The sequence below is a fragment of the Sceloporus occidentalis genome, unplaced genomic scaffold (genome assembly GCF_023333645.1).
Source record: "Sceloporus occidentalis isolate IW3139 unplaced genomic scaffold, rSceOcc1.0.p SCAF_3, whole genome shotgun sequence".
Classification (NCBI taxonomy): domain Eukaryota; kingdom Metazoa; phylum Chordata; class Lepidosauria; order Squamata; family Phrynosomatidae; genus Sceloporus; species Sceloporus occidentalis.
Window position 1 is genome coordinate 161,234,409 of NW_028316983.1, and position 24,620 is coordinate 161,259,028.

At 38.8% G+C, this 24,620-nt stretch overlaps 1 protein-coding gene across 2 annotated transcripts in view; it reads left to right on the plus strand.

The window, feature by feature from the left end:
• The window catches only part of FARS2 (phenylalanyl-tRNA synthetase 2, mitochondrial), a 274,037-nt gene that overhangs the window by 42,983 nt on the left and 206,434 nt on the right, over positions 1–24,620 (plus strand). The gene's annotated exons all lie outside the window — the stretch shown is intronic.

Below are 24,620 nucleotides of genomic sequence, written 5' to 3' on the forward strand. Positions count from 1 at the left end.
CCCACCTGGAATATTGTGTCCAGTTGTGGGCACCACAATATAAAAAGGATGTGGAGAAACTGGAGGATGTCCAAAGGAGAGTAACTAAAATGGTGAAGGGTCTGGAAACCATGCCCTATGAGGAACGCCTTAGGGAGCTGGGGATGTTTAGCCTGGAGAAGAGAAGGTTAAGAGGTGATATGATAGTCCTGTTTAAATATTTGAAAGGATGTCATATTGAGGAGGGAGCTTGCTTGTTTTCTGGTGCTCCAGAGACTAGAACCCGGAGCAATGGATGCAAGCTACAGCAAAAGAGATTCCACCTCAACAGTAGGAAGAACCAGGACAGTAAGAGCTGTCCGACAGTGGGACACACTCCCTTGGAGTGTAGTGGAGTCTCCTTCCTTGGAGGTCTTTAAGCAGAGGCTGGATGGCCGTCTGTCGGGGATGCTTTGATTTGGATTTCCTGCATGGCAGGGGGTTGGACTGGATGGCCCTTGCGGTCTCTTCCAACTCTATGATTCTATGATTAAGATCAACATTCATTACTTAGCTGTTCATCCATTGGTTTTCTTGGGGAGTTTGATGTAAACGGAATGTAAACAGAATGTATCAAACTCCCAAAGAAAACCAAATGATGTGTTGGATTCTGGTTTATTCATATTTAAAACAAAAACATTGAAATTGGGGGATTTTTGGTATGACTCACATAAGTCCCAACGATCTTTAAGGATCTAGTAGAGATATGGCTAAGTCTGAAATTAGTCCATTGTCTTCAGTTTGATTAATATGGTCCAAAACATACTGCAGAAGTAATCCAGTTTGAGACCACTTTAAGTGCTAGGGAATTCTGGGAACTGTAGTTTGTTGCGGCACCAGAGCTCTGTCAGAGAAGGCTAAATGTCTTACAAAACTACAGTTCCCAGAGTTCCCTAGCACTGAGCCAGGGCTGTTAAAGTGGTCTCAAACCGGATGATTTCTGCAACATGTTTTGGACCTATGTTATGGTGTGTATTTTAGATAAGGGAATTAAGATTTCAGCAGCTAAGTCACCAAGGCCTGTTACAGACAGCCAAAATAAAGCTGCTTCGAGTCACATTGGAGGTATGGTATTTCAATGATGCATGAATCCTAAGAGTCTGGAAGCTTCACCAAAGCTGCACTCCAGTCCTTAGGACTGGAGCGTGGCTTTGGTGCGGCCTTTGGACTCTTAGGACACATGTATCATTGAAATACCATACCTCCAAAGTGACTCGAAGCAGCTTTATTTTGGCTGTCTGTAACAGGCCCAAGTTTTATTTAAAGTCTTGTCCCTTTCTACTACTATTGTACATTTTCAGCTGCAGTTTGACATTTGTTGAGCTACATCCAGGGAACATTAACTTCATGCTCATTGTGGGCCAAGGTGTTGATAATTTATGTAGGAAATGAAATCAACCTTTAATGTTTCTCATACAATTCTAAACCTTATCTAGAGAGAATCAAGGATCCTAAATATGGTAAGAAATAATACATTATTGGCTATACCTGGGCTACTGTACAACATTAACTTTATAATAATTTTTTTTATAAATTTCAGCTCTTGGGATAAAAGGGCACTGGTAATTAGCAGCAAATAGGTGAGGATGAAGGCATCAACTTATGGAGACATTAAATTCAGATTGAATATGTAAATTCTAATCAAATTTTGATTAGGGTTGATTCCTATGAAAGCACTTCAGATTTGATGATGATGTAAACAGTGTGCATGTCAGGCCATTTGTGATTATTCTTAGCTGAGTTTAGTTTCAAGCAAGCCTCACAAGCCCCAGCCCTGAAATAAGAGAGGGACTGATCTAAGGCCCTGGAATGAATTTTGCCAGGGTTTCAATTTTGGTGGAAACTATACAAAATGTAATAGCTTTAACCTCAAACCTGACAAGACTTGGCAAGGCTGGCTTTCTAAAAAGTCAGTTAAATAACAAGGTGAGTGAGTGTTGAAACGAAGATTTTTGGGCCTGTTGCGTCAGTTGCTAGAAGTTTAGGTTATTTAATGACCCAAACTATAAACTCACAAAATGAATTTTGAACATGTAGTCTTCAAATTGTAGGAGGTTGCTGTTTGAGCTCTGACATTCCACCTGCAGTTTGCTTCTCCACTGTTGAACTTTTCTAATGTTTTCCACTTCCAATATGTAACTAAGATCCTAGTCTGAGCCATTATGGGAAATGGATATGCATGAAACAGCAACCCTGAATGGCATTCCTTAGTATATGGGGTTAGTATAGCTGACAGTTTTCTGTTTGAAGAACTGTCAAAGAATAACTCTTTGCTGGACTTTCACCCTTTCCCTAGTCTGAGGTTTTCTTTTACTGTAACCTGTAGAGAAGAAATCTTGGAGATACAGTGTACATGTCTGTGTATGCCTGCAAACTGAACTTGCCAACAAATCATTAGAATGGGTAGATTTATCTTTAGAGGAGCTCTGCTTTCATTTGGATATCTCTGGATCTGTTCAGACCAGATCAATACAGTTCTGAATTTTGGATTCACCCAGATTTTGTGCACTCTTACTAGTAAACTCTCTGTGTTATCTAACATTGGTATAAGTGCCTCTTGATTGGCTAAGAATCCTCCACACAGAGGGACTATAGGAATACTACCAGGCATAGGCAATCGGAGAGTGAATTACCTAGTTAGTAGCACTTTGAGTGCTTCAATTTTGAAAATTTTGTAAGAGCACCACTGCTCAGGGAAATTACTTTTAAAAATGTAGTCACTACCTAACTATGCTAGGAGCTGTGCAAATGCAAACAATGAGCAAAGGCTATAAAAACATCCCACAACGTATGTTGTGGTACCTTAAACAGCCTCTTTGTTGTTTTTACTGTAGCAGACTAACACAACTACCCTTATGCACATTAAACGCTCTATAATATTTCATGACCTATTTCATGATGCCATTTGAACTCCCTCTTGCGCTCTTAAGTAGAAGTCATTATTGGCCTGCTTTTCCCACTCTATATTTATTCCGTGTTTATTCATATGGTCTGTATCCACTGTAAGGAGATCTTAGACCACAAGGGGGTCATAACTGTTTTGGTGTTGGAAAGGAATATTTCCAGCAGATATTGATCATGCTTTCTTTACCATTCTGTGGATTATTCCCAAGCACAAAGGATAGTAAATAGCTGCTTTTATATAAAATGAAAAGTTAGTCTTCGTTTCTTTCCGCCAGTTTTACTACATGTGAAAAGGTTTTTAAAAGAAGAATAAGAATATATATAGACATAAGTAAAGTTGCTGTACTGTCTAGGTTGCTGACTACCAGGATTTTAGAGGAATAAAGAAAAGTTACTTTTTTTGGAATACAGCTCTCACAATCCCCCCAGCCAGGATTTGGGGATTTGTATTCCCTCCACCCTGCAAAAGCTCTGGATTCCAGTCATACCATCTGATGGCCATTTGCAGAATTCATTTATCAATTTCGGTTGATACGCCAACTGCGACCCTACCTGGGCCAAAGGGACCTTGAAACGGTGGTACATGCTCTGGTAACCTCTCATTTGGATTTCTGTAATACGCTCTACATGGGGCAACCCTTGTACCAAACTCGGAAGCTTCAATTAGTACAAAACATGGCCGCCAGATTGGTCACCAGTCGTTCCAGGTTTGACCACATAACACCAATCTTAAAAGATCTTCACTGGCTGCCTATTTGCTTCCGAGCACAATACAAGGTGTTGGTAATTACCTATAAAGCCCTACATGGCTTGGGGCGAGTTACTTGAAGGACCGCATCTCCCCATATAATCCGCCCCGCACTCTCAGAACAACCGGGAAGAACTTGCTCGAAGTCCCTACTTCGAGATATGTTACTACTTCTCAGAGGGCCTTTTCTGTAACGGCCCCCAAGCATTGGAATAGTCTTCCCAAGGAGCTCCGTCTCATTACCTCCCTTGAAATGTTTAAAAAGAGATTTAAAACCTTTCTCTTTAACCAAGCATTCCCCCATGTACACTGAAGTTATGTTCGATCCCCTTTTTTCCCTCTCACTCACATACACCTATGAATTGTATATTGTAATTAATGTAATGTGGTTTTAATTTTAATAATAATTAAAATATTAATAATATTAATAATAATTACAATTAAATTTAATAATAATTTAATGTTTTAATAATTTTACTATGTACACCACTTTGATCACTGCGGAAAAGCAGTTTAGAAATAAGAATTAGATTTACCTAGATTCCCAGGTTTTTTGTTTTTACAAAGGAAATCTCTTGGCAAATGTATCTTACTCCTTCCTTTCCCTGTTCTTGAATTTCATAACTGTGATTGGCATTTATCAGACTAGGAGAAAGACTGGCATGGTGCACCATTGTCTCATGTGGTTTTCCTAGATGGAGAAGCTAGTGCTTTCCCTGATAAAACAGTCCAGAGATCTAGATTTTAGCGTAGCTGTATTAGAGTGTAGTTTGCCTGTCTGAAAAACAAAAGCTAGCAGCAAAACTAGTAGTTCATGATTTTTCTAACTTGCTTCTGTTATTTAAAAAAACACTAGCATTATTTTTCATCCTGATTCTTAAAAATGATCCTACCAATGTCAATTTCATCTCTATATTGTGACTACAATGATGTAGTTATTTCAGATTTGGTAAGTGGTCACACTTATACTGCTGTGGGAAGGAGAAGGGGAGTGAGTACTCTATGACAACCCTGCAATGTAGTCTAGAATCACTATTTAGATTTCTTCTTCTTTTTATGAAATGCAGTTGGGGAAGGTTGTGAAGTTGATTGTGAGGAGAGGGGGGGATATGTAATTGTGTTCCCATCTGTGGTGGACATGAAAGACCTTGCATGAGTGGGTGGTTTTGCATGCAAACACAGTTGGAAGGGAGTGTTCATCATCCATTGCCAGCCTGGTGCCGTTGAAACCAACTTTGCAACCCTTCCAGTTCCTGCCTGCACTTCCCTAAACAAATCCATAGTCTGTGAAACTATACATGGCATATGAACTGAAAGATTGTCATATGTTTCTTCAAAATGTGATTGAAATTCTTAGCACCACTGCTGCCCTACCCCATCTCTTTCAAATGTCTGGTTTGGATTTCTAGCCCAAACTGTTACATCTCAAGGCTTTTACCTCATAATCCAGAGCAGTCTAGTACAGTATATATAATAGTTCCATGTTGCAGTTTGCCCCAGATAGGTAATCCACTCTCTTGGTTGTCAGTGGTTCTTTCTTGCCTTTTCCTGACATGATCATATACCTTATTTCTGTCTTAGGCTTTTGGGGTGGGGTGCAGCAGGTTAAAATGTGTGACCATTTCATAGACTCTGTCAATCTGTATCTGAACTTAACTTCACACAGACCCCTCATCTGCCTTCCTAGGGTCCAGACTGCACCGTGCTTACTAATAGCTGATTTTCCTTTAACCTTTGGTCATTCCCTATAATAAGTGATGTTATTGCTTCAGGTGCACAAGAAAGGTCCTATAAATACACAGCCTATTCTTTGGATTAGGACTTTCAAGTGGAGAAGAAGCTAGGGTCTCTGGATCCATGCCATATCATCTGAAAAGAGGGTAGGCAGAGAATCTTCTTGTGAGTTTGCAAATTACTCCAGTTTTTCCTGTATCAGAGGGAATCCTTTGCCAGCCGTACACTGGCGAGTCCCTCCATTCTCTGAACTTCTGATCCCATTCAACTACTTGATACCAATCTTCAGACCCACTATTTTTCCTTTCCTCCTAATCCCAGATCTTGCTATCTAGGAATGACCAGCAGCTTCCATGTCACTTTTGTAGTGTTATTTTCTATGGGGATTATCCCCTAGACTTTAAAGGAGCTATCCAAGATGCTGAACTCTATCCCCCAAATAGGTTCAGTTTCTTGGATAACTATTTTAAGGTTTGGAATAAATCTCAGAGGGGATTCATTGCACCACTGGCATGGGAATATCTGGCTGCCCTCTTGCCTTCTATAATGATTCTATTTCCAACATTATAGGATGCTGTGCAAAGAAGACAGTAAGTAGTTCTACACACACTTGTGGAAAATTTACATAATATTTGTAATTTATAGCACAATCCTAGCCATGTTGGCTTTGAAGAAAATCTCATGGTAAATTTTTCATGGAACCTATTCTGAAACAGATTATGTTGGAAAGAAAAAAGGTTGCATGATGAAGCATACTGAAATCCATGCAAGCAATCTAAGTGGTCTTTTATTAGATTAACAGTAGGATTCTGCGTGTATTTACCCGGAAGGAAGGCTCACTTGCAAGAAAATGTGCATAACATTCCAGCTTTCTTTCAAGGTATAATTGTCTTACATTTTTGCAGCATTAAGTTATTAATGCATTACATGCAAAATTATATATGCAAAAATATAATTATTTAACTTTGCAATTTCCTTCCTTCTGATAAAGCAGCAGTGAAAGGGGAGAGGATTTGGAACAGGAAACTAGCAAGAACACGAATGATTAACCTTTGATTTCCTTAGTTTGTTAGTATACAAATTTCTTAGTATACAAATTTGGATTTGGGGTGCTAAAGTATGGCAGGGTAGGAATGAGGCATATTTCAAGTCTGCAAGCCTGACTTCAAATTACACTGAATTCTGGGACAAAATGAAAACTAAACAATGTCAGTGCTTGATTAGAGAATAACTGATTTGTTAATCAGCAACATTTTAAACAAGTGAAGTACATGAGCCCCTTTCTGATAAGTTTACCTGTTGTATTTTGCTACCATTAATCAGTTGCAGCACTTTTCATTTAGTCTACATTTAATACCATGCTGCCACCTGGTATAAAATTTTGTAGACTATGTCATTGTGCTGAGTTTTAATGTGCACTGCCAACTGTGATTGTGATTATTCAACTTTCTTAAATTGCTTGGAGGTGTTTGGACTGGTGCCTGTTAATCTGAAAGATAGTGGGCTAATTTCCAGAATGTTTTTCTTAAGTGTAAGATTGCTGAGTTTATTTCTACCCTGTAATACCCTAAACCTTTAAAAATAATAATAATAATAGATGAATAGTCCTTTAAAGGTGACTGATATAAGAACACTGATTGCAGAGGAGGAGAGGAAACAATAGTGGGTTTGATCAGTTTATGAGCATTCAGTAAACAATTGGAACAGACTCTAGAAACTGTGCATATGTAGGTTTTGTGTATTCAGTATGGAACCCTTCAAAAAGCATACTCTCCAATTATATGGGTAACACTGTATGTTTGCAGATAGTACATGTGCCTGGTTTTCATAATAGTCTACTGAAGGAATATAGGGGAAGCCCTCCCATCAATATCCTCATCCATTCCCTTCATGTATTCAGTATCCACAGAAGAAAATCAACATGTTATGGCTGACTGTACAGGTCAGCCAACCAAAATGTTTTGTCACTTACTTCTTGCCCCACTTTCTCAGGGAATGAGGCATTATCTATGGCTTTATTGCCTTGTTTAATATGTTTTTGTCTTGCTAAAATTATTCTATTGTTTTAATCCGAAATTGTTTTGTTTTATTTGGACATCCACATGTTTTAGATGTCAGCTTGTAGATGTTCCAGTCAATATGTCCAGTGAGAGGGAGTTATGGAAGTTGTAGCCCACAACATCTAGAGGGCAAAGGTTCTCCATACCAGCTTCTGATTTTCAAGCTTTCAGCTATCTCATTTGTGTGTGAAACAAGCAGGAAGGCTCCTCTTGACATTAACACAGAAGATTAATTATGTGGTATACTCACTAGGAGACATGAATAGGTTAGATTAAGTTTTGACATATGCATTTTATTCATTATAAGACATTTTCTTGGTAGAGAAGATTTAACACCTAAAAGTATATATATTCTGGTTGCACAGTTGAGCTTAATAATGAAAGATCTATAATAATCTTTTCCCTTCTTCTTACCTGTACCTTTGATACTTCCTTGCTTTTCTTTATTTTCCTCCCTTAACCAATTTTACTTGTTCTGTTTTTATTACATTATATTAAGATTTGTGTTAACATATTTAAAAAGAGAAAAGCTGCAAGCATTTTCCACAAAACTCCTCGCTAGATTTGTCAGTCGTAGGTGGTCTGTATATACCCAGAACCTGCTTGTAAAAGCTGCCTCTTAACATTTTAATTACAGTTTAATAGAATCAAATCATACTTATAATTGTTTGGTCTTTTTCTTATTGAAGTTGAAGTTGTATATGTGAAATATATGTCAACCATGTATGACTTTATTAGCTGTTCTTTGGGTGCCACAAGTTTGTAACCTTCTAATAAGTGGCAGGACTGGTGCTCACATTAGGCAGGAAGAGGCAGTTACTTCAGTTGGCTAATGCTGGAGGTGGCAGGATATTGTTGGGGAAGAGGGCTGTGGCCCATTCAGTCAACTGTTTTATGATTGGATATCAGTCGCTAGAAATAAGATAAGTATTCCAGTATATATACATAAGGGACAATTCAATGGCCAGCTTCTAAATCAGTCCAAATAGCATCAGTACCAAATAGGATTAGGGTGAGCTGGGATTCAATTTAACCAACCCTGCAACCTTCAAAATTGATTCTTCAGAAGAGTCTGAAAGAAGAAGCGAGATATAAAAGCCATCAGGTCTACCTGTGGATCCTCCCTCCCCCCAACTCTCAAAATTGGATCTATAAACTGAGAATCAAGGTCCTTGTGAGAACCAGCATGGTGCAGTGGTTTGAGTTTTGGATTATGACTCTGGAGACCAGGATTTGATTCCCAGCTCAGCCATGGAAAACCATTGAGTGACCTTGGACAAATCACATGCTCTCAGTCTCAGGGAAAGGCAATAGCTAACCTCCTCTGAACAGATCTTGCCAAGAAAACCCCATGATGGGTTTGCCTTAGGGTTGTCAAACGTTGGAAATGACTTGAAGGCACACAACAGCAACAAAAGGTCCTCGTAATACAAGCAGTATAACAGAACATATATTGTTTTGCCTACTATACCTCCCAGTACAACATTCTGCCCAATTATCAGCACTGAAGAAAAATTCAAATACCTGATCAATTGATGTATTCTGTACATCAGATGATAAGGCGAGTCATGGGCCCACCCTGTTGTCCCTGGGGGCTTTACGGCTTGCTGAGCCTGCAGGGTCAGCCCTTGACCAAAACACATCCCATGCAAATGAAATGTCTTTGGCATCTTCTTTGATTTCTTCAGCTTTTGAATACTTTGAATGTATTCCATTTCCAGCCCTGTTTACAACTAGTATACATGATTTATCCCTACCATAAAGGAGAATAACTGTGTACTCTGGGTTCTGTAAATCTGTGTTTATCCATGCTTTTTGTTTTTGTTGTTGAGTGTATAGCTAAAATACATAGAGCCCACTCCACTCCACTCCATTCAGTGCATCTAAGAGTTGGTTGCCTGACTTGTGTATCCCTCAGTTCAGGCTTATGAGTCTTCCTACTCGGGCGGGGGGCAGGGGAGGAAAGTGCTGCTGAGTGGGGTGGTCAGAGGTGTTTGAGCCCAACCATAAAATCTGCAGAGAGCCATGGCCATATGGGCAAAACCACTAGTTCTTTTACTAAATCCCATCCTGGGCAAGGAGAACTCTGGTGTGCAAGGTGGATCCACTTTGACAACATGTTCAGACTAAATTTTAAAGAAAATGCTGCCTGGTCTCTTAGCTTCCAAAAGATTCTTGAGTTAGATATTTATTCATAGGAAACAGCATTTCAGTTCCTTTTCTAATAGTCTGTTCTATTTGGTCGGTGAACTGGCTTAAAGCATTTCTATATCATGGATCTTTTGTTTGTTTTCTTGCTGTTTAGCTCACTTCATGTTAGAGTCTATACACACTCCACAAGTAAAAAGGTTTGACTCGGGGGGATCATTCTGCTTTTAATATGTGTGCAAGAGAAGCAGTTGGTATACATTAATTATTATTTTAATCATTTTGATTCAAAGGCATATTTTGTAAAGTACGGAATCAGTAAATGCATAACTTTTATATATTTTACTGATGTTTTTGTATACTTTTAATCTTACTGGTTTTAATATTTTGTAAACTCCCTTGAATCCCAATATGAGGAAAAATGTGAATATAGGTTAATAAAATAAAATAAATATCATCATCATAATCATCATCAAATAGTTAGAGTGACAAGACTGTAATTTTATGGAACAATTCATAATATCACAAAACGAAATGATTGACCTATGCTATGCCAAATGTCTTCTACCGGTCAAACAAAGACAGAGCATAGCTTCCTTGAAGTTAATTCAGAAATAGAGGTGGAGCTACTATGATGTAATGCAACAAAATGTATAAGTCTAAGAAATATTATATGTGCTGGTGGGTATATTTTGAGGTTTAATTTCAAAACATCTTTAAACCAAGATTCCAATGTTCCTTCTAACTTTTACACGCTGGCTGAAGATGCAGAATTGCATAAGAGCATCTTCAATTCCACTCACTCAGAAACTGAGGATGATAGCTATAGTTTCACGTAGCGCTACAAACATTTTGGGCCATGCTGATGCGGCTGGACCTCTGGAGCCAGCCTGCTATCATTTGGATGGCCTCCCAGACTTGTCTGCAGTAGCAGGGGTCACTTTGGCCTTTTTTGGAGCTGTTTACAGTCAGGAAAGAAGAAATGTGCTCTAAAGTCACCTTCTGTGTTCCTGTGGGCTGATCCCTGTGCTGTACTTGAGAAGAATAGGACACAATTTTTATTCTTCCTCCCAAAGATCCAGTTAAACAAATAGAGGTTGTGAGACCATTTTTCAAAGCCAGGCTAATAGCTGAAATTACTCCCATGCAGAGCAATCGGAAGAATGTTTGTGCATCCCTTTTAAGAACAGATTCTCAGAAAGCATTTTGGAAATACAGGCGGTGACATGGGATTTGCATATCAGACTGTGCAAATAACACTGTTGCTTCACTTTAGTAGCATTAGCAGCATGGTAATGTAGTGTTATTAGGACTGTTTATGCACAGAAGATTCTGCCTCAGCATTAAGGTCTAGACTGAATGATATGCTGGCACCATCTAGCATTGCATTTCAGTTGTGAATCTTTCTCTCTCTGCTTAATATCCATATTAAGCTGATTTTGTCTTCTTTTGCACATTTCAAACTTATTGCCATGATACTGCAGTCTTGTGACCCTTCCATGGCCTTCTTTTCACCTGCTGAAGATTCTGCACCACCATTTTGCAGTTGCTGGCCCACTTCAAATATAGCACCTAAACAACGTGGATTTGGGGTTTGTGAGCTTTGCCATACTACTATACCTTCTGGTAAACCTTTCCAGCTTTAAGCAACCCTTCCCTGATTTAGGCAAACTATGGTTTTTACTATAACCATACATTTAGGTGAACATAGGCTTGGGTAAATCATGGTTTGCCTCTAAATCAGAACTGGGAATCACAGTTTGAACTGGATTTCCAATTGTGGTTTGGAGGAAACCTGATTTGACCAGGCTCTTTTGTAACTAGCTCAGATATCACAGCAAATTATTATTATTATTATTATTATTATTATTATTATTATTATTATTTTATTCCTCATTCCTCCTGGTATAGGAACTCAAGGCAGTTAACAAGATTTAAAACAGTCCAAGTTAAAACAATGCAAAGCATTAAAATTACGAAGTTTAAAAAATAATTAAACAATTTAAAAGAGGTTAAAAACATTACTATTAAAATTTAAAATTTAAAAACTCTTTATAAAACTCTTACACGACCTTATACAGCAACCATGGTGGCACAAAAATGTTTTTATTTGTGGCTGAAAGAAAAACAGGGATGGGGCCAACCTGGCCTCTCTAGGGATGGAGTTCAGAGCCTGGGAGCAGCCACTGAGAAGGCCCTCCCCCTTGTTCCTACCAAAACGCTCCTAGAGGGTGCTGGGACAAATTCAATATTTTAGTGGGTTTATAAAGGGAGATACAGTCATTCAAATAGCCTGGACCCAAGCTGTAGAACGCTCTGTAGGTCAAAGCCAGCACTTTAAATTGTGCCCAAATATGGACCAGCTGCTAGCAAAGCTGTTGCAACAAGGGAGTTGTGTGCTCCCTGTAGCCAGTTCCAGTTAACAACCTGATTGCAGCTCTGTGGGCCAACTGAAATTTCTTCAAAGGCAGCCCCACTTACAGCACATTACTGTAATCCAGATGGGATGTAACCAAGGCATGTACTACCGTGGCCAGATCTGATTTCTCCAGGAATGGGTGCTGTTGGTGTACTAGTTTTAACTGTGCAAAAGCACTCCTGTTCACTACTGATACCTGGGCCTCCAGGTTCAGTGCTCAATTCAGGAGTAACTGCGAACCTGTGTTTTCAGGTGTGTCAAACTAGGAATATATGGGAAGGAAGAGAATAAGAGCCCCAAGCCTGTTCATGGTAGACAAACCAGTCCAGTGTCTGTCACCAAGTTGCAGCCTTATAGTGTCTCATTTATAGTTTTGGACATTAAGTCTATACTGAACTGATATATGCTAAATCCAGTGTGAGTCCCAACTGCAGCAGACCCACTGAAATCAAACACACCTTGTTCATGTCAATGGATTTACTCTATATAGGACTAACAATAGATTTAGTCACGTGTCAGCTTCATACCTTCGTAGGAGTACTTTATAATAGTCCAGGCACAGGTACAGTCCACTGAGATCCGATTGCTATTGTTTTTCTCTGCATATATAGTTTGAGAGTTACGGTATAATATATTTTTCTCGGCCTTGTAACCTGTTAGTTGCTCCAGGATCTGAAATCCCATACTGATTTACAGTCTCATCAGGATTTTTCACAGTCCTCTTGTTTGCCAGAATTGAAGAAGCTGAAAAGGTGATTCGTGTTTTTGCAGCTAGATGCTAATTTGCTCATTTTGCAGCTCATGGAAGTGACCTGGTGACATGAGGAGTGTAGCAATGGAACAAGAGTTTATTGTAGTCCTGCAATGGCAGATCCAGGCAAAGGGATTTCTATGTTTCAAGCCCTTTGTGCTAATAAAAGTTGCTTTTGTGGTACTGTGCAAGTTCTCTTGTCCTGTGCTGAACACCCGTGTTGTCCCATGTTTATAAGGCCCAACAATTAACCAGTTGCTATATGCAACCATATCCTACCAGCTTTATTTTCTGCTTCCATGTCCCAAAAGATGTGAGCAAGGAGGAAAAAGGAAACAACCCCAGAAACCCAAAGATACATTCTGAGACAAATTTTAAATATTGCTCTACTATGTATTTCATTTGTAGCAATCTTGAAAACTGAACCTCCATAAGTTCAAAAGATTTACCTTGCAGACAAAAGGAGTTAAGAAGGAGGAAGAATGTATATGGAAGTGTAATGAGGATTGTGTGTTGGGTTTTACATTTCTTTCAGATTGATACTAACTTGGGGTCTTTTGAGTATAGAGCAAAGTAAGATGCCAGATAAATACACAATAAATCATGAGCTGTTTTGAATATGCTCACAGTTAGCTCAGGTGGCTCATTAAAGATTCAGCTAGTGGCAGATTTATTCTTGGGTTATGTTCAGTTTCAGATTATAAAGTGTGGTTTGTCAAAATTTAAAATATATTTCCACACTTCCACCCAAACCCACTATAAGGCATTTTGTTTTTAAATGTTATCACCTAATCTCTACATTTGGAAAGGTAGCACATCAAAGATGAGTCTAGAACATCTGTCTTACATGTTGGTGTTTTACATACAGGGAGCTTTTTTTTTTAATGTCAGCCTTTGCAGTTTGAAATGATGGAACTCTTTCTGGACTGTATCATGTGATTTTGGTGAATGAGAAGCTTAATGATAGCTCACTTATGATCTCTGAAAAGGTGCAATTATTCAGAGGAATGGGAGATACCATCATATCTGTAGGTTTGTATACTGTCTTTGTCCTCAGTTCCTCCCTGTTGATGTGATGATGATGCTAGGTATGACAGTGATTGACAAGATTAGCTGCCAAAATTGGAGTGATAGTTGTCAGATTGAAAACTGGAGAGAGTGCCTGTCCTTTTGATGGTTGCAAGTGACTGGTGCTGAAATACCTTTGTCTACACAATCATCAAAGGTACAGGAATTCTCTCTTCTCTCTGGGAACCCTAAGCAATAGCCTTAATAGCACTGATCCACCTTATGTGAAAACTAGGCTATTACAATATATTTTCAATAAGCCCACATCCCATGTCTTTTCTGTGTTAAAATGAAATGATGTACAGTCACCTTTCCATTTTTGTGGGGGATTCATTCGGGACACCCCGCAAAAATGGAAATCCATAGATATTCAAGCCCTCTTGGCTTCAATAACATCATGCCCCCCATTTTAAGTCATTCTGTTTGCCCCTTGCGAATAAGCAAGGGACGCGGATTCAAAGTCCACAGAAACGGAGGAACGACTGTGTAGCACTTGCAATTTATATGTAGCATTCACTCAAAATTTTCAATTCTAGACATAATTTGAGTCACTGACATTTTTGTATTCAAAAAAATTGGGGAAAGGGTTGATTATTTCTTTCAGTACTTGCAAACCGTAATGTATGGGGCATTCTGGACTCTGACTTTGAGCTTTACCATGTATTAGAACCATCTGAGTCTTTGCTCCTTTTTGCTTCCTGAAAGTAGCAGCTTCTTCATTTTGTTACTCATTGCAGATACTGTGATGTAAATGCAGCCAGTTGCAATTAACCGATATCACAAGGCTATTGTAAAACATTGGATAATATCATGCGGGAGGTTTGCCATGAGTAAATCACCACAAAATTGTCCGAAATCATGAAAAAAGTGTGATCAGGGATCAAACCCCCACACATTACTCCTGTCAGTAAATCATTATGGAGGCGTCGGTGCTCACTTGTCTTGTGAATAAAGTGTCTTTGGAGCCACCATTTGGCAATAACAGAAGATCTCGTTATTACTGACGGGAGAAGCGCACTGGGATGTGACCCCCGATCGTGCTTTTTTCACGGTTTTGGATGATTTCATAGTAATTTACTCACGGTAAGCCTCCCCTGTGATATTTGCCACAGTTAAATTATGAATCTAAAAATGTTGAGAAGCTGAAGAGAAGTGCTAAGTAAGCAAAATGAGCTATTAATAATCAAAAAGCCATGCATAATACAGTGGCCTAAGTAGAACTTTCTGTATTTGTTAATATTAATGATGTGAATGATTTCATACATGATTATGTACAGGTGGAATTACTTCCTTATGATGGAAGAATGCAATGTTTGGGATTATACAGTTTAGGGGAAAGCAAGTAAGGGGGATTATTATGCTTATTTCTATCCTGCTTTCCTCCCAAGACTGGGACCCAAAGTGGCTTACAGTCTACATAACACAGTACAATTAAAAACCTACAAAATTGACAATGAACATGGTATTTAACTATTACATTATTAAAAAGACTTACCATATATACTCTACTATAAGTCGACCATGTATAAGTTGAGGGCAGGTTTGGGGGCCAAAATAATGGATTTTGATATGGCCCATAGATAAGTTGAGGGTAAACTTTAGGAGCATGTAACAAAGGATCTAAAGGATGAAGCAAAGGAAAACAATACCAAAGAACTACAAAATTCCAGCAGTCATAACTGTTTGTATTCACACTTAAGGCTGGATGAATGAGAGAGTAGAAGGGGATCAATGCTTCCAGGACAGATTATACGCTTGCCTTTAACCAGAACAGTGTGTGTGTGTGTGTGTGTGTGTGTGTGTGTGTGTGTGTGTATAACAGTTCTTACATTGACTCATGGATAAGTCGACTCAGTTTTTGGGGGTCAATTTTTTGACTAAAATTTATACATGAGTGTATACAGTAATAGAGGGGCACATGATCATAGTGTTAAACACTGTAGAGAAACTGAATAGGGAGAAGCCCCCTTTCCCTGGCCACACTAAATGAGATCATCCAGTGATTTTTGTATGATTTGGAGCAGGCAAAATAAATACTACTTCTTCACACAATGCCTAGTGGAACTGTACAATTAGCACTATAAGATGCAGGCATGTAAGTCAGTTTGGTGTGTTTTGAGTGTTGGACTTTGGAGACCATGGTTTGAATCCCTGCTGTACCATGCAAACCTGCTGGGTACCTTTGACAAGTCATGCTTTCTGAGCCTCATAGGAAGGCAAAGGCAACCCCCTCAAACAAACCTTGCCAAGAAAACCCCATGATAGGTTTGCCTTAGGGTCACCATATGTCAGAAATGACTTGAAGGCACAGAACAATAATGGCCACAAGATAAGTTACAGGGGATTTGGGCGATAAGACCATCAGTGGCTACTAGTCAGAATAGTTATATATTACTTCCAATAACAGGGCAATATACCTCTCAATGGTGACTACCAGTGAGAGAATTTTCTATGGCCATTGTTATGAACAGGATGCCTTTTAGATACATTTTTAAACTGATCATTCTGGTCTGATTCTTATGCTTTTATAATTGGTGAACCATCCTACCAATTAAGGAGAGTGTTAAGATAGTAGCTATAACTAGTTGTACCTCATAAAATTGTTCTCTTGAGTTCTGAGTGATTTTAGTATTAAGTGTTGGTTATCATAACAGATCACATTTCAGACTGCATTCACATAGATATATACTGGTTTACACTGGGGCATACAACATTACTTGCAGTTGCCATTGGGACTTACTGTTAGGTATGTTGTATGGGATCATAATCTAAATACTTCTAAAACCTAATTTTGTTATGATTCACATAATAGGACTTAAATTGCACATGCTTATATTGGCTATAATAAAGGCTTATTATAAAGTATACCTATTCATATTTATTGTGTTTGATGTTGCTTCCTTTTCTTTTCCCCCAGGAGTTCTTTATAAAGCTAGAGTGGCTCAGGAACTTAGTTTAGAAAACCAAATCATTTGAAAGCCCTTGAACCACGCTATCTGGGCTTTGTGTCTTAAGTTGCTTGCTGCTTTGTACAGCAGCCAGCTTCCTTGCATAATTTCCTTGACAAATGGCATGTTCATTAATATTTCAACCCCTTTCCTACCAGTTGGTAGAAGCTGTTGTGCCTTAGGCTGCAAATACAGTTCCCTCTGCCCAGGCATTCTAATCTTTTCTTGAAATGCTTTGTTAGAACCAATGACAGATAAATGGGAGCTGGTACAGTTCAAACTCAAGATGATTTTTTTTTTTAAAAGCCCACAAATATATGTACATTTACTAAGTACAGCCGGGAGGTACAATGTCACAGTCACCAAAGCAGCTGCAGTGCTGTGTCTACCTTATGTGGTTTCTGTGCTCCTGACCTGAAAGCTGTAAGCTGAATTTGACTGTGAAGTTAAATCTCTGAAAGAACTCGCAAGTCTTTTTCTTTTTTTGGATTGGTTGCTGGACTGTACATAATGTTCATCAATGCAATATGTACTCTTTCCCAAGAAACGCTATTTTGTGCTGAGTATGGCATGAAAGTACAAGAATTACACTGCTGGATCTAGACCCAAAGACAGCTGGCTTCAGGAGGTTCACAAGCAGAGTATGATAGCAGTGATAATTGTTGGTTGCTCCTAGTAACTGGTGTTCCAATGTATACTGAATGATTAGTAAGAAGAATTCCTTTGGCCGTTTCAGAAGAGCATGCCAGCTGCTATGTCAAAATAGCACCATCCATACAGAAAAGTGCTTGAAGAAGGTATTCTCCCTAAAGAAACTGGGTTGAGGACTGAGGTCTGTTGGAGGGGCTCCCATTTGTGACTGACCATTGAAGGCAATACAGCACATGAGGACATGGGAAAGGGCCTTCTCTATTGTGGCACTGTAGTTGTAGAATGAACTGCCTTTACAATCCCAATTGGCAATGACAATGATTTCAATTTAGTATCAAGTTAAAACATATAGTCTAATAGCCCCCCCCCCTAATTTTTACATGTACAGGGGACCCTCTATATTATCTGTGATCCACAGATTTGACCACTTGCAGATCGCTACACTCCATATTCAATGGCAGTGCATGCATGCAGATATGCTGATGCATCGGTGCACACATCACTTTTTGCCATCTGTGGGGTGGGGGTGGAACCTAACCCCCATGGATGGGAAGGGTCGACTGTACATTTTTTAAAACTTTTTTAATTTGTTAAATAGTTTAATATTTTTCTAAAATGATATTTTACTTTTTAACCTTTTTAATGGTTTTAAATTGTGTAAACTGATTTTATTATATACTGCCTTGAGATTTTTTTTTAGATATATATAGGAAAGCACAGAGATATTTTAACAACCAGACTAACAAAAACATGAGAAGCAAGAGTCTTTCAGAAATTTCACGTTTGCTTAATTAAAAAAAGAAACCCTTTAGAAAAGGAATCCTAAGGAGATAGAAATGCTAAGACGACAACACCACCACAATCATCACCACCACAAATGAATGAGAACTCAGCTTCATCTGTTTTGGGTGGGAAATTGGGTGTTGGGAGAACAGAATAGCAGAGGGCATGGTTCTTTGTATCACTGAACAGGAGCACTGTAATGTTTGCTTGCACATCCCTCTTGGTAATGTCTAATAGCCAGATCTTCTGTGGGCTAGGGAAGACCCACAAGGATAGATGAGGCTTCTGGTAATAGTGATTTTTTAAAAAATATTTATTTATATACTTTAAAAAAATTATGACAAAACAGATCAAAACAACAACAACAAAAACACAAATGTAACAACCAATATACAAATTGCTATTTTCATTATAGATGAAGATAGATGAAAAAGGTAATAGTGAATTTATGATGGGAAGCCTGTGAGATCAGGCAAGCTTGTGAAAAGCAGGGCATTTTTATTAGTTTTGCTCATTCTGAGTATATATTTAATGTGCATCTTGTCTATATCTCCTTCATTCTTTGGGTTGACATTATCAAGCGGCATCTTTTGACCTGGAGCCATGAAGAGCAGGGTATAAATACTGTAAATAAATAAATAAGTAGGTCATTGTTGGTTAGCACAGTATTTGAATTTCTTAGTTCCCTCATCTCCTGGTTGTTTAATGAATGGTGCTAGGCCTTTTTGCTATATAGGAACAGGATGTGTGACTTCCTCAAGACTCCTGTTCCTTTACAATGATTTTTGTATTGCAAACAGAACCTATGCATTTTTCTTTTCCTGTCTGTCAAGTTGCTCATTTTTCTGCATCTCAATCTCTATTTCCTTTAAAATCATTCTTAAAATTAATCTTCATCTAAGAAGATGAATTAATAAGTGCAACTGAGGCACAATGCTACACAGATTTGGCTGGGAATAAGCCCTGGTGATTTATTTTGGATAGATGTATATATTATTACACATGTATAGGAGTATACAGATTAAAATTGTGTAGCATATCTGTTACTTTTGTTCCTGTGCAACAAAATAATTTGAGTATTTGGGCCAATATTAAAATGCAAATGAAAGGATGATGGGGCATATTCTTGTGGGACTTGCGGAACATGAATCCACAGTTTTTTATTTGCAGTGGTGACTTTGGTTGTAGTACGGTCTGAGGCAGGAGAACTACCATTGACCTGCTTGTGCTGCTCCCTGCTTTATGTTTTGTGCAGAAAGCAAGATTAAGGGAGAATGGGCTCCAAAGAGAGTAGTACTTGCTTCACAAAACACTACGTACTTTCCAGAAAGTTAGCCAGGTCAAAGTGTACAATCATAGAATCTTAAGAGTTGGAAGGGACCACAAGGATCATCTAGTCTAACACCATGCAGGAACACACAACTAAAGCACCCCTGATAGATGTGCAGCCAATCTCCCAAGATGGAGAGTCCATCACCCTCGGAGGCACTATCAAACAACTCTCAACAGTGAAAAAGTTCTTTCTAATATTTAGGTGGAATCTCTTTTCTTGTTATTTGAATCCATTGGTTTGTATTCTAGTATCTGCAGCAGCAGAAAACAAGCTGCCTCCACCTTCTGCATGACATCCAGATATTTAAAGAAAGCTATGATACCACATCTCAATCTTCTCTTCTCCAAGCTAAACATGCCCAATTCCCTCAGTCATTTCTCATAAAACCTGGTTTCCAAATCTCCTCTTGGTCACTGTTCTCTGGACATGTTCTAGTTTGTCGATACTCCTCTTTGAATTTGGTGCCCAGAACTGAACAAAGGCATCAGCCAGAATGAGGTGCCCAGCCGCAGTCATTCTGGTCGCCCCTTACCATTTACAGATGTTGACTTGAGCCTGAGAAACAACCACTCTCCTAAGGACATTCAGTAGCCTGTGTTTGATTTGATAAATAAAGTTAATAGCAGAATCCTGTGCGTGCTTGCTTGAATTCCCTGGCATTTAATCTCAAAAAAATAGGTATAGGATTGCAATCCCAAGTGTTGTATATCATAGCATTCTCTTGGTTATGAGATATTAAGACAATGTTCAGCATGAAACAGTGTCCTTTTGTTTCTCAGTGCTCTGAGAGTGGGTAGGAATGTTTTGAATAACGGGGAAGTTTCCTCTCCATCAATGCTTCTCAGGCTATCTAAGTGAGGAATTGGTAATTATTTTGTTCCAGTATTCCAGTGAAACCACATTTGTGCTCAATGGCCATAACTTGTTTCTTTCTTTGGGAATTCTTTACCCAATTGTTCAGGTAGCAGTACTAGTCCAGGGACAGCCAGTATGAGTAGCACTGATCTGCATCACAGTGCTTGTGTGGGCTCCACAAAAGTGAAAGAAAATACTAGGTCCTAACGGGGAGATTCAGTATAGCAACTAAGAGTAAGGGTTTGATATTGCTGCTGTCATTTCAAACCAATATTCTTTTAAATTATAATGTTAAAATATAGAGGACATTATATTATTTGGAAAGGGGAGTCTTCTTGTTCCACATTAGAGTTCAGTCTTTAGTGTTGCTACAGGGGTTGCCATGATTAACATGTTCCAACAGAAAAACAGGCAGCAGGTCAGAAATTGCAAAAAGGCATAACTTGTGTATTCTTTGCCAATGTGTGTCTGTACAAAGGCAATTAGTACTTAATATATACTGTAGGACCCCCCCCCCCCGCAAATTCTTCATAGCCACATTATCCTGCTTTCTGCCTAGGGATATTAACTAAATATATTATTTTGACAAATCTTTCGAGAATTGCAAATTTTACTCAAACAAAATGGAAGAGGCCCAGTGGACCTGCAACTGAAATGTGAATGTAATACAGATGACATCTTTGATTAAAGAACATTTGTGGTTTTCCAACACAGAGAAGGGAAAATTTGTGGTTAAAATAAGCATATTGCGCAAACATAGTTTATATCAAATTGTATATCTTTTATCTATCTCCAGACATTTAGTTTTAATGAACTGGAAGGGTAATCATTGCTTTGCATATATTTACAAAACAGAAATGTAACTTGCATAGAGTTTGCATTTTTTTAATGAGGGGCTGTCTACACCTAGGAAAATCTTTAATGTCATGAAATAGTAGCTATATACCTTTGTAACCCCAGTGCTCAGTACTAACTGGTGGAGTCAGGGTAAAGTGATGGTGTGTTCACCATTTCTGCAGCCTGGTTAGTTCATGCAACCATGCAGAACATATGAGAACTGGCTCTTCCAGGCTTTTCAGCCTGTTGGGTTTCTTTCCTCTACCGTTGAAACCAATGGGAAGGGGGAACTACCTACACTAGATCCGAGCGCCTTTCAGAGGATAGAAAGGCTTTGGATCAGGAAATCCAAAGCTGCATCCAACAAAGGTGCATCCAACAGAGGTGGAGAGCATGCGACTTGCCCAAGGCCACCTATTGGGTTTCATGTAGTAAAACTATGATGGCATGGCAGTGGGGAAGGGGAGAATCACATACTGCTTTCCATGCTGTGTTACTGACAGCACAAGAAGCATGAAATGAAGTACACCATTAACTGGTACAAATAGGGAGAACCATACCTTAAATTGCAAGAAGAGCCCTGCTGTATCCAGCTAATGGTCTGTTTTGGGCTTCCCTGGGAAGTCTAATAGTCTAGTTTAGATATCTCTGGGGGGCACATCTAAATTAGAAATAATGCACTTTGACACCACTTTAACTGCCATGGCTCCTTCCTACAGAATCCTGGGTTTGTATTTTTGAGGCACCAACACACTTTGGCAGAGAAGGCCAAAGACCTTGTAAAACTACAAATCCTAGGATTCCATAAGATGGAGCTACAGCACTTCAAGTGGTGTCAAAATGCATTATTTTTGCATGTAGATGCACTCTTGGAAGTGCACAAGCTGGAGCAAATGTACATTTCTCCTCAAGTTCCTCAGCCACTTGTATCAGGAGACATATTAGCTGTGATATTGGCAATCGTGGCTAATATACACTGATCACTTTGTCCTCTGTCAATTTACTTATCTCTCTGTAAAATGATACCATTCCACGCCATTGAGCCATGGCAGTTAAAAGCAGTGCCAACCTTAATTATTTCTGCAGTGTGAATGTAGCTTATGAGGCAAATTGAAGGAATCAATAATCCTTTACGAACCTAAATCCATCTACTAGTCCCAAGCCAAGTAGGCTTTCAAACAGTGGGTAAATAGTCAGTCAGCACCTATATGAAACCTATTGCTTTAATGGGTCTACTATGGATTGGACTAGCAATTGGATTTGAGCCATAGGGGATTTTTTTCCCTAGCTGCTTTATAATTTATTTCAAGCAAGAAAGTGTAACAGAGAGATGTCTTTGATGTGGAGAAAAGTAAACTATCTCTATCTTTGAATTACCATATATACTCAACTATACGTTGACCTCATGTGTATGTCGAAGGCAAGTTTTGGGGTCAGAATTATGGATTTTGATATGACCTGTGGATAAGTCGAGTTTTGGGGTAAAATCTAGGGTCATGTAACCAAGAATCTAAAGGATAAAGGATGAAGCAAAGGAAAATAATGCCAAGGATTTAGAAAATTCCAGCAAAATTATGCTCACCCAAAATAGATGGGAGAGTAGAATGGGGTCAGTTTTTCCAGGACATATTACACTCTTGCATTTCACTCTAAAGTTGCATTGACCCATAGATAAGTCGACTCAGGTTTTTTTGAGTGAATTTTTTGATTAAAATTTCTAGACTTATACATGATTATATAGTAGTCTGCTCTTCCCAGGTGTAATTCAGTGTTAAACTGCTGGTGCAAAATCACTTTCTTTACAAATGGCAATTTTTAGTATTTCTGTAATTCTCAGAATTCCAGCAACTCTCTGAAGGCCACACACTGCTTGTAAACTGGATGTTGCCCATTCATGAGTTAAATCCCATTTCAGCAGCAGGAGATTGGGGCTGCATCTGCAGAATTGATATAGTTTGACACTACTTTAACTATCATGGCTCAATGCTATCGAATTCTGGGATTTGTAGTTTTGTGAGATACCAGAGAGCTCTGGTGCCACAAGTTACAGATCCCAGTATTCCATAGGAAGGAGCCATGAGAGTTAAATCAATGTCAAAGTGCATTAATTTTGCAGTGTAGCAACAGCCGTAGACACTCACTTATAATGTTGACTATAGTATTTACAGCCTTATGCCCACACACAGCCTTATGCCCGTGCTAAAAACAGTGTACAGAAGCTGCTAATGAGCTTGGTAAATGTCCAATTTTAGCAATTTAGCATGTGTTGGTTATTTTGTTTTTAACATATGCTTTACTAGTGGAACTTATCTGATAGTATGCAAGAACTTTGTCAAATCACACAAAGAAGACAGCCCTCCTCTCTTGATATTTTTCCACAGCATTTCAGGCTTTGTCCATTAAAGTATTTTAGGACTGAAGGAAGTAAACAACCATCTTAAAGGGATTTGGGTTTATACTGTGAGTTTAGAGAATCTGTATATTTAACAGTCCATCTGGACATCATCAGCAACAATTTCCAAGACATAGTGCATATGTAATGTAGGCATTTGAAAGATGATCACTAATTTTAGTTAGTTTTAGTTATCAAGGTCTTTGAAAATCTCAGAGAATACATCTGAATGGAAGGTTTACCAAGAAGCTTCAAAAATGACAGTACTGTTCTAAGTAGATGTTCTCCTGCCATGGATTCTCCCACTCTATTTCCCTTGAATTGCTCTGTTGATGAGGGAAGATATAGAGATCAATAGTTCTCTGTTGCTGCCATTTATAATCTTCTTGCACAGGGCTGGGGAACACTTTTCACCCAAGAAAGTGAATTTCAGTTGGAAAAGGGTTTGGGAGAATTACATCCCTGCAGTGTGCAGGCTGTGCTCACTGGGCATGGGCATAAAAATGAAGGTGATCAATATAATTTTTACTGATTTTATTTTCCTGCTAAATAATATAACATAAAACTCAGTTCTACACATCTCAGAAGCAAGCACTAGTGAAACAATTTTCTGGATGGTAAACAAAGGTCTTTGTAATAATAGCTGCAGGTGCAAACCACAGCTCAGTTCCAAGGCTTTAAAGAACCCCTTACATTGTACCTCTTGAAGTTGTGATGTAGAAGAAGCTTGCAGGTCAGTGGGATGCCCATATGGACTGAATTTGGTCCCTAAGCCAAAGGTTCTGTATTCTTTTTTTACCAATGCAACAAGGTAGTTAGTTGTTTGGAATTATTTATGGAATTTGCCTCTTCCCACATGGGCAAACGAATGCTGGGTTTGTTCTTCCTTTCTCATTGGTGGCCACAGAAGAGGGCAAATGGCCGAACTGAATTGATTTCCAGAGCAGGTGTTGTATAAAGGATGACAAGAT